This window comes from Cyclospora cayetanensis, unplaced genomic scaffold, assembly GCF_002999335.1.
Source record: "Cyclospora cayetanensis isolate NF1_C8 unplaced genomic scaffold, CcayRef3 CcayRef3_contig_125, whole genome shotgun sequence".
Lineage (NCBI taxonomy): Eukaryota > Apicomplexa > Conoidasida > Eucoccidiorida > Eimeriidae > Cyclospora > Cyclospora cayetanensis.
Genome location: NW_020312065.1, coordinates 102659 through 113205, shown reverse-complemented (window position 1 = coordinate 113205; position 10547 = coordinate 102659). Strand labels below are relative to the sequence as shown.

Sequence of the window (10547 nt, the reverse complement as noted above, 5' to 3'; positions counted from 1 at the left end):
TAAGAAATCGAATATATGGCTTACTTGTTAGCAGATTATCTATTGCACAGTACCATTATCTCGATGCAAGAAGGCACGATGCTGTACGCTGGTTTGCGTGTGCAGCTACTGTGAATGCTCGGAGTGTTGAAAGAGTACAGCTACGCGTCTCCCTAGCACCTCTCCCCCCACATCGGAAACTCGGAGGGTCGCGGGCAAGGGCAGGAGAGACTTTGAGGATTTAATCTTACTTTTCATTGGGCATGGGGAGGCCTGCACACACTTCTTTCTGGTCGTACGTTCTCCTAATTGCAAACCATACTCAGCTCAATACTCCGAACAAAAACTCTGGATGCCTATGCAATGAGCTGCTCTGCCAACCCCCGGGGTGCTCAGATGGTACAGCGACGAGCATACTAGCATTAATCTTTCTCAAGCTCAAAATAGGCTGCTAGCATGGAGCGCAGTTTTGGTATGTGTTGGGCCTCCCTGTGGGCGCATAAAAGGAGGACTACCTCATAAATATTTCTCCCCGAACGCAAGCCTGACCTGCTGCAGCAAAAAGAATGCGTTTACACATTTCCGTCCCAATTAAACATGGAAAACAGCAAACAAGCTTCATTCTTAAACCAATAGGCAGGCTCTAGAGGTAATATCACATGAGAACTACTTAGCACTACGCTGGGGGAAGCACACAGGAGAAGCAACAAAAGTAGTACACAAATTGCCTTTCCAGCAAAAATACGCGTAGGGTGATATCGTGTAACCTTGCGCTGTCTTAAATAACTGCTAACGCGTCCCCCCAAACTTGTTCCTCTGCTTTCCAGGCAATATAAATCGCCACAAGAGCCCTGTTTTTCTCAATGTCATGTAGACAGGCTACGTTTTAAGCTGTTTAACCTGCAGAGTAAGTGGCTTCAGCCTCAGGCTTCTGGTTCCATTGCGTGATGTGCAGTGGCGTGGTGGCCAACAGACCATATCACCTTAAGACAACCAGTCGAAAGTGGAGCACTTACTGGATTCCCATGCATGGATCAACCAAGGTCTCACTTGGAAAACTCGCAAACCTGGGTAGCAAAAAGTCATGTTGCTCGTAAGTGTTCTTAAGGTCTACATGCTTTTGCACTATCTTCAAAATGATACGCACAACGACGAATAGGAAGGCCGCGAAACCCATCACTGCTGCCAAGAGCAATCAATTCATCACAGGGAGGTAAAGGAAACATCCTGGACAGGATTTATCTGAGCAGGCATTTCTGTGCGTTTCGGCGAGCACAGCAGAATTATTGAAAAAGCCAACAGGGCCAGGTGCTGCATTTGCCACCAAAAAAGAGTTGATGAGGAAACCTGTGTTGAGTGGTAGGTACATACGAGTAATTTTCAATAATATGATGCATAAGTAGCTCGAAAGCTGTGTGTCAGCAGTCTGCGTGAAATACTGTCAACGTACGCAACGCTGCACCACACCACAGACAAGCACCACGTCTCGAGAGAGTCAGCGCTATGATGTGGTGTAAAAGGAAGATATCGTAAAAGCATCCAATGCAATCATAGAGAGCGAATATAATGCAGGTGAATTTTCGATTATCCGAACTCGGTTCCAGGGTTGGGCGGCTGCCCACCGATCGGTCCTACGGGGCTTGTTGGAGTCACACTAGATTAATTCAAGGCAGAAACTGAGATCGCTTTCAATAAAATCGAACTATTTTATGTAATTGGAAACAGGAGTAAATAGAGTCGAGGCCTTTTTATAGCGGCCTACAATTGTTAGTGCACAATATCTACGTTGTATCGGTTGCGGTACAGCAAAGGAGGAAACTGCCACATAAGCAACAGCTCCAGCATAACTGCTTTTCCCCCATATCGAGAGTGCTGAGGATTATGTAAGTATATTGTAGATTTCCGGATGTAATGGATCGGCCATCGCAATGGATTGACTTCTCCACTGAGTGCGTATACACATCCCAGAAGCACAAAAAACACAAGGTTTGGCGCGATGGTATCTGTACTTGCTGCCTCGTGAGGGGCTGGATCGTTTTGAAGCTGTATCCTGAAGGGGCCAGCACTACCAGTGATCCCTTGGAGGAGTGGCGAATCCCCCCTTCTGCCCCTTCTACCGTTGCAAAGTAAGCCAGCAAATTGCGGCATTCGGGCGACAGCAAGCATTTGCTGCATATTCCGACTGCCATCTTCCGCAGCCGAACACGTGCAAACAGTGTCTACTGCTCAAATATTCTGCGGGTTTTCTGCTGAATGATGGTGCATGACTGGACCGGGAAGATGCGTTCCCATTCCACTGCCAGGCCATGTTTCTAAAGAGCCCTGGACAGCAGTTCAAAACCATAACATTCCATATGCCCTTCAACGAAAGCTCGCACGGTGCAAAGCACTTTAACTCCTCTGGCTGCGGGCACCGAAAGGGAAAATGAGCTGCGAAACGAAGGTCTGGTGAGCTCTAGATGCACTATCAGTGTGTCGTGCAGTATTGTGAATGTGTGACTATTTTCTCAGACAAGAAATCGAGTTCGACGTTCATTTGGTACAACTACTCGGTCGCCCGCAACCCTTTCGTGGGCAGCAACAGTTTATGCATCAGCGGCAACCAGCTCAGGTGGTGGTACCTCAATGTTCCACTTCGCAGATATTACGAAATACCACTGCAATTGGACCCAGCAGCGAGCCTCTCCTCAGACGACGTCTGCCTGGGGGACTCTTCCGTCCCGGCGGTGTCCGGCCGCCCTGTCCCATAAACCTCAAGGGGCCTCGATATAAAGATGCCGGTCTTCTGCCTCCTATGCCTAGTGAAGATGAGTTGAGCCGGACTGCCTCTCGTAATCACAAGAGCAGTAATGCTATTTATGAGGATACCGTGCTCCCAGCTAGCAGCTTATTGGAGGAACCACGAAGGATCACCGAGCCTGTGGCCTCAGAGGTTGCTTGCGTTATGAATGGAGCGCGTGCAGTCCTGTTGCAAACATGTCCTTGCTATTCTACCATACAGTGCACACGGTGCTGGGACTCTTCCAGCAAGAGTAACCATGACATTCCACATCTTTTCAGCATGCTATTCAGCACAACATAGGCTAGCCATCTTCTGCGCTTAGCACGTGAAGGGAGCTGGCCTGTCTGCTCTCATTCTTGGTGAAAGATCCCCTTCTGAACTCACTATGCAAACTGACTCCAGCTGGCACCAAGCTCGGCCCGTGCCTAGTAGGGAGAGGCATCATCCGTCGGGTACCAATTATCCGTCTCCCAGCCAAACTCCGCTTCCTGAAAAAGACACGGCATGTCTTTAGAAGCGTGCCACACCTGCATGTATTGGCGATGCGACTCATGGCGCAGCCGACGCTGATGGATGCAACTCCGTGATCCCAGGCAGTGGAGGTACAGCAACAGCACATACGCAACACAACCTTGCAGGTACTCGCTTATATCGCAGCTTCTTCACCTCTACGCGCAGCCTCGCAGGCGGAAGCCGCTTTCTTGCTCTTGGTGGTGAAAGCATGCCTTCTTACAGTAGGATCAACAGCGCGAATGGGAACAACAGTCTAGGACACGCACAGACCGTACCCATGCGGCCTTGTGGACAACAGCAGGCTATGCTGAATGGTATCGCTTTCCCAGGGTAGACCCAGCTGCTGCTACGGTAGTCCGCAGTGGCACATGTCTGGCAAGGAGTTAAGCAGCTAAAGTGTTCATGAAGCCTCAGGGTCAGCAGGAGCAGCTGCTGCTGTCGCTTCAACAGAAACGTCGCTGTAGCACCTTGACCGAACGACAGGCAGAGGGATCACATTAAGTTGTCCACCACAGCACCAGCCTCTCCTGCTAGTAGCTGAAGAGCTTCCTCAAAATGCACAGCTTAAGAACTTGGCAGATCTTGTCCCAATCACCTTTTGCACGACAAAGGAGGGGCCACTTCCCTTTAATGTGAGAAAGGGACACACACAGTATTCATGCGTCATCTTAGTCACGGGCTTGACGCATCCGAGACAAGCGTTTTTGAAACCGATGATAGCTGGTTTCTCAATGTACTAAACGATACTGTATACACTGTGGGTGTACATGTGCTTCTCTAGACAGCTGATGAAGTTGCCAGCCATGTTATCCGGCCGTTGTCTTTCAACGAGGAGGCCTTGAGCGCCAGACAGCTCACACTGCAATACTTCAATTCCATCGTTGTGTCTTTGCAAACTGCACTGACTGGCTTTGCTCTTGATTTCGGCAGCAGAAGCAGCAGTAGGCCTTTATGCCGAGTAGCCTGGAACTTTATGGCATTTGGCAGTTTGGCGCCCAGCCGTATGCTGAGCAGACTCATATCTAATCCAAATCTGAGAGGAGTCCATACGTTTTTTAAGGTGCTTCTGTCTTTTGTCCCACTATTTCATTGAAGGATGTAGGCTGGCGAGTTTACTAGTCTTCCTGTTGTGACCGCAGGCTCTGCAGCGCAGCGAGAGACAGGATTTTTTTCATATAAGGTGCCAATTTTCGTGCTGATGGCGAGAAATTTTATGAAGCCAGGCAAAGAATAGATGAAGTGCGTTGCTCATCTGGCTTGTCGAGGCTGTTGAATAGCCTCAGATTCTTATTACTTTGTTTGAGATGCCCCCGGCCCCATACATGATATAGAAACGCACATGGTTTACCTGGCAGTTCACAGAGAGCACAAAAAGCTTCTAAGTTCAGCTGCTGAATTTCTGGGCACGGAAACATGCAATCCGTGGGTGGCAGGAAGCACTGCATCCGCCGTTGCTTGTACATTTTGTGCAGAGTCAATTGTGTGTTTTGCTGTTGTTACTTCAAACAAAAGCCGACTTAGGAGCGTTTGGCGCACTCAGTCTATGTAGGGGTACGTATTTGTATCGGGATTCCTCAATGGTCATGACCTTGAGAACGAGCTTGGGATACTGATGCTGCTGGCCATGCTGCGGAGCAGATACAACGCAGGCAAGAAGTGAGGCAGCAGCAGCACCGACGCCGCCACCGCAAAAAGCGACACCTGTCCTCTGAGATGTCCAGTGTCTCAACAAGCGACGAGCGCAGCCAGAATGACTCCTCAAAGGACGATGAGTGCTGCGATACTTCAGCGACAGGAACAGGCCTCCTCCTTGATTGTCGGATGCCAGCATCCTGCTGGGTCTAACGCAGCCCCAACCAGGAGGCCATCACAGGCTAAAGCAGACATACTCTCGATTCGATGGCATTGATGAAAGAATGCCTCGATCGCAACGACATCTGGGCCCTCGCCACCGGTGGTAACCTGGTGTCATGTTAAGGAACAAGCAAACCGTTCCACTTGGATCTCAATCAGAGAAGGTCTCAACAAGCTGCATACTGGGGTCGAAGTACGTGTGAGCACTATTGCAGCTTCTCCAATTCTATCTCCTCCGCTCAGACTGGTTTGACGATTGGGCAAAGGTGGTTTTAGCCCGCAGCTTGTGGCGGGGAGTCAACCCGCACTCCCAGTGCATCAGGGTTTCTGTCACAGGGCCCTGGCCCACTACCCAGAATTCCGTCGCACTGCCCCTGCTTCGTTTCTCGGACGACCAGTTTAAGAGGGCCGCGATGCGGCTCCTACCGCCTCTGCTACTACACATTAGACAGATTCTGCGGGGAGGATGCCAGGCCATCGGTAGAGTGCGGGCTCTGTGGGGTGGACACTTTCAAGATGAGTTTTTCTTGATTGAAGCTTGTCAGCGACTTATGAAGTTGCGTCACAAGCGTTTTACGCCCCTTTGCCCAAGCGCGCAGCGCAAATAGGTGCATCAACGGCATCGTTGGCACCGTCTGCTACTCGCGCCTATTCTACCGCTGGAGCCTACTCTCCGCTCCTATTGGGAAGCCGTAAAGGAGGTTGCTTTCCGAACAACTCATGCACTATGGGGTGCTCATGTGTTGCTTTTAGGGTTTACGGTTGGTCTTAGGCCAAGATTGCCCTTAATGGGTTGGTGGGAAAGAATATTATTTCACCGAAGTGCCCCAGTGCGGCTACTTGGGAACTTGGTGACGCTTGCACTGCCCGAATTATTGGTTTTGGCTCGCACGACGGACAGGCCAATGCCAGCATAGGCGCAGACGCTGCAATCCAGCAGCTTCTTGAGCTGGTGAGTAGTCACGCAGTGATGTACGGTCTAAGGCAAGTTCCTGAACGCTTTCGACTTTAAAGCGTCTTGGGGTCATTAGGTAGGTTCATGGTACTAGAGCGATTCGCGGCTATCAACAGTGCTGCTTTGCGTGTGCAGGACTTGAGCAACAAAAATAAGGAAGGTTCTCTGTACGTTCGTGCTGCTGCACGCTGGTTCAGCTACACGGACGGCGGGCGTCCATTTGCACCCCGCCTAGAGCATCGTTCTCTTGAAAGAGGGGAAATCCTCTAAGAAGGATCCACAGAATACACAGTTTGCAACCAAGTGAACAAATGCCGGCAGAGTACGCAAGTTCACCCAGCTCCCTTCATGGCGAGCATTCAGCTTCGACGGCTAAAAGGCCTGCAGATACATCTGTAACGCCTGAGAGGTGCACAGTCCTTCTAAGCGGCGCTTCCTTCTGTGGCGAGACTAGCCTCGGTATCAGGTCCGCAGCGCTCACCAACCAAGAATTCAAGAGGTTATCAAAACCCTTTTGATTTTCAGATGTTCTGGCTGACAGCCGTCCACAGAGCCATAAACTTCTTGAGCAGGCAATTCCCAGTATTGGCTGAGGCATGCCATTACAAGAAGGCTCCAATGGCAGGAAGTCGGAAACGCTACGCGATATGGGGGGCTGGATAGTGCTCTTTGCTCCCTGACTCTGCCCACTGCTGGCACTGAACCTTCAGTCACGCCTGCCTTTGCAGAGCGAGTGGCATCTCCTGTGCTTCCTTCTTCGCAGTACAAAGCCTCAGCGAGTAAAGAATCTGACTCTGGGCAACAGATTACCCCTCGCGCCGCTCCTGCTCGTCTTTTGGTAGCAGGCACGGCCCATAAATTGGAGGGCCCCGTTTGCCTCTCCGTTATTGGGCCATATCTGAAGGCCGTAGCCGCATGTACGCCTCCGTCATCTCCACCCTATTTGCTTGTTCAAGGTGTCTTTAGAGGAGGAGCGACCACTCTTCTTTCAGCATGCCTGGCACGCCTATGCAGGTAGGGGCCTTCACTGCATCTGCTTTTATTGTCGCTCCCAAGCACTTCATGCTACGTATCGTTGAAAACAACATTCGTAAACCCGATCGTGAGTGACCTTTCCAAGTCAGGCGATTTGTTATTATTTCAGCTACTGTAACTCTTATCTTGCGCATATAATGCAGGCTTTTAGATGGGGCGAAAAGCCAGGGGTATTCGTTTGGTCTGCGCAACGAATGCTGCCGTGGATGGCGTGTTGCTGCGGCTGCTGGAACAGTTTGAGTTTTGCAACTTTGCGCGTTTTGGCCATTTGTCGGAGATGCAACCAGCACTGTTGCCCTATGCCGTAAGCAGCAGCGCTATCCGCAGTACGGTGGTTCAGGAGTCCCAGAGCATATTGACTAAGCTTCTTGATGGCTCGGATGTCCGTTCACGCCACGTGGTCATGGCGAAAAGGCCTCTCGCAGACATAAATTGTGGCATCTTCCCACCTTCTATGCAATTAGGCGACTGAAAATAATAGCTGTCTTCTCGTGAATACGCCATCCCCCGTGGAGCGGACGTGGTTGGTAGTACACATCGCTCTTGAAGTAACGTCAGGCAAGATGACTGCGTGCATTTCATTCCGCTAAGAAGTCGAAGAGCATCATGTCACAGTGCTCATAATCCTTGTTGTTTTTATTTGCACCCACGTACAAAATGCTATTTTCTGTGCTGCAGCAGTGGAAGCGCCGGCGCATCTTGGCGACGACGTGCAGCCTGCTGGTCAGTAGTGGCATTTGTTTTGGTGGCGAGTCTACAGAGGCTGCCCAGAGAGTCGCGACAGGGAATGTTCTTCCACTTATTCTGACGGGCGAAGCCTCCCAAGTTGCAGAGCCATTGGCAGCAGCTGTGCTGACGTGTGCTCGGCCCGTGAGTTGCCTTTTTTTGGGCGACATTCCCCAGCTTCCACCAGTCACCAGGCTGCTAGGTCCACTAGCAGCACTTTCTTCCTCCCTTTTTCACTCGTCTCCTCCGCCTGTCAGTGCCACTAGGTGCTGATGAAACGTTGGGGCCAAGTGCTTCGCTACGCGTTGGTGGAGAGGGCAAGTATGCAGACCTTTACCGGGTCCATCAATCTTGTGGAGACTCATTTTTTCAATCCCTTTAGATGCATATACAGTATCGTTGCCACCCATATCTTGGACAGCTTGCATCAGACCTATTTTACGGCTCTTGCCTTACTCGTGGCGTCAGTGCTGCGCAGAGGCAACCTCCCGTTCCTTTATGGGGGTCGCCTTATGCGTAGCAGTTGTCCAAAAAAGCAGGGGCTCAAGAGCAGGGTGTTTGTTTGTCAATGTACCAGATATAGCGGCAGTAGCCAGTCTCGTCAGCTTTGCGCTGCGTATTTGCACGGGAGAATCAACGAACCCTGAGGAAATCTGGCGCCCTCAAGTGCCGCAGCTTGGCCCGCAGGATGTCGGTTTCATCTGCTTCTATCGTGCTCAGGTGACTGAAGTCAGGCAGCAGCATTTTCGTGTCCTGCCAAAAAAGTTGGCAGATTTGGTGCAAGTTTCAAATGTTGACGCTTTTCGAGGATCTGACCGGGAAGTTATTTTTCTTTCGTGAGGATGCTAGCAACCTCGCAGAACGGTGTCCTCGAACAGCGAAGCATGCCTTCTGGTGCTTCAGGGTTTCTTACATGTCCCCACCACTTGTGCGTCTCGCTGACTCGCGCCAAGCGCCAGCTTGTTGTTGTGGGTGGAGAGGCTTTTCTTAAAGCGCAAGAGGGTGTGTGGCCACAAATTTGCAATCGAGCTACCCTAATTTTAGTGTAGCATTACCTCCGCCCTTTTTAAAGCTATCAATGTATTGCCTTCCTTCTTCTCATCACATTCTACTTCAGACAAATCCGGCTAATGGGGCCTCATAAAGAAAACATGGCTTGTGACTGCATGGCGACCCCTATCCACCCGCGGAGCTGCGCTGCAACATCCAGTTCGACAGGGAAGTCTTCAGACTTCGCAAAAGCCTCAGCAGCTACATAGTTCGTAGCGTATAGCATGTGGTTCTAATCGACGTCACTAGAATCACTAGCTAAAACGGCATTGTTGTGCGTGCATGCCATTTATCATCCAGACTACACGGGGCAACTCTAGCACTAGTTCGGCTTTTTAGATATGTTGCTACCGGTTTAGCACCGTGGAGGGATACAGAAGACCGTGAGGTTGACTATGCAGTCGTAACGGTAAATATATTTGGGTGGATCGGCCTTGGCAGTTACTGCATTTTACTAGTTCGGATCTTCTGTCCTTTGATCTGCTCATAAGGCATCTACATATTTGTCACCTGGAGGCAAGTTAGGGACACCGCATGTGAAGGCGGTACTACATCGCTCGTGATGATAAGACTGTTTATATTGTCAGATTTGCAAGGTACTTAGGACTTCAGTAATTTCTTGATTCCAGAATGCTCAAGTGTCTTTATCCCAATCTACCTGCAGTGACTCCAATCCATGTACATCACGTTGTGCAATACAGCCAATCTTGCTGCATGCCTCTTCAGTGGACAAAATCGTGAGGTTAAGATCAATTGAGGGAAGGCAATCAGCCAGGCAACGATTCGCAGAACGCCCGTATCTTCACAAAGACTCAATTGGCTTATTTTTGAGCATATAACAGGGCTCTCACCTCGTTGGTCAGTGTGTAATGTTAGAGTTAATGTTTGGACTTCAAATGTGAACCAAAATACGCATTTGAATGTTCCTGAACCGAAGTTCGGTTGTTCTAAAGTCAATCAAAGGCATGATGCCGTAATGCACAAAAGGGGTGCATAAGTGAAATTGTAGGTACGACGAAACCCTGAGCTACCCGAACTCCTGGAGAGGAGGCATAGCGGAAAATAACAAAGATATGTTGGATTGTGACAGCTCCCAAATTTCGAGGGAATACGTCATACCTTGCCATATAGTGGAACAGGAACTCGAAAGGTATTGTGGCCGTAGCTGCACCTACAATGATGCATGATAAATTTATGGCTCTTTAGCACTCTCTGGAACGGTAGTGCAATGGTTCGAACACAGCCGGCAGTGGAAATCGCTACAGCCTTGTCCTAGGATGCACTTGCGCAGACATCGAATTGCCCAGGATTTTGCTTCTGCGTTGGCTTTTTCAGGTAAGAAGCCATTGAGAATATAAGGAAATCGGTGGATAACGACGAGTAATTCGCGAAGAAGTCTTGGCATTGCTTCCAGTGAGGGCTTCTTCTATCAAAAAGTGCACAGTCAATTACTCCGCCTATAAACTCACATGCGGACGAAAAATACAAGAACATTCTTTCTTGTCCTGCACCTTTCACGTGGAGCACCTCCTCTGCAGTGCACTTTATCCACCAATTGTGAGTGCCGAAGCTGTGGTCATTCATGGAAGCAGTGTTGCTCTGAGGAACAGGATTTCGATGCTGATGACAAGAAAATTACCTCTTCCTGCGTCC

The 10547-nt window shown here is 49.9% G+C and overlaps 1 pseudogene; it reads left to right on the top strand.

The window, feature by feature from the left end:
• The first annotated feature begins 1890 nt into the window (after positions 1 to 1890).
• Positions 1891 to 8893, top strand: LOC34623910 (annotated as a pseudogene).
• Positions 8894 to 10547: the final 1654 nt, after the last annotated feature.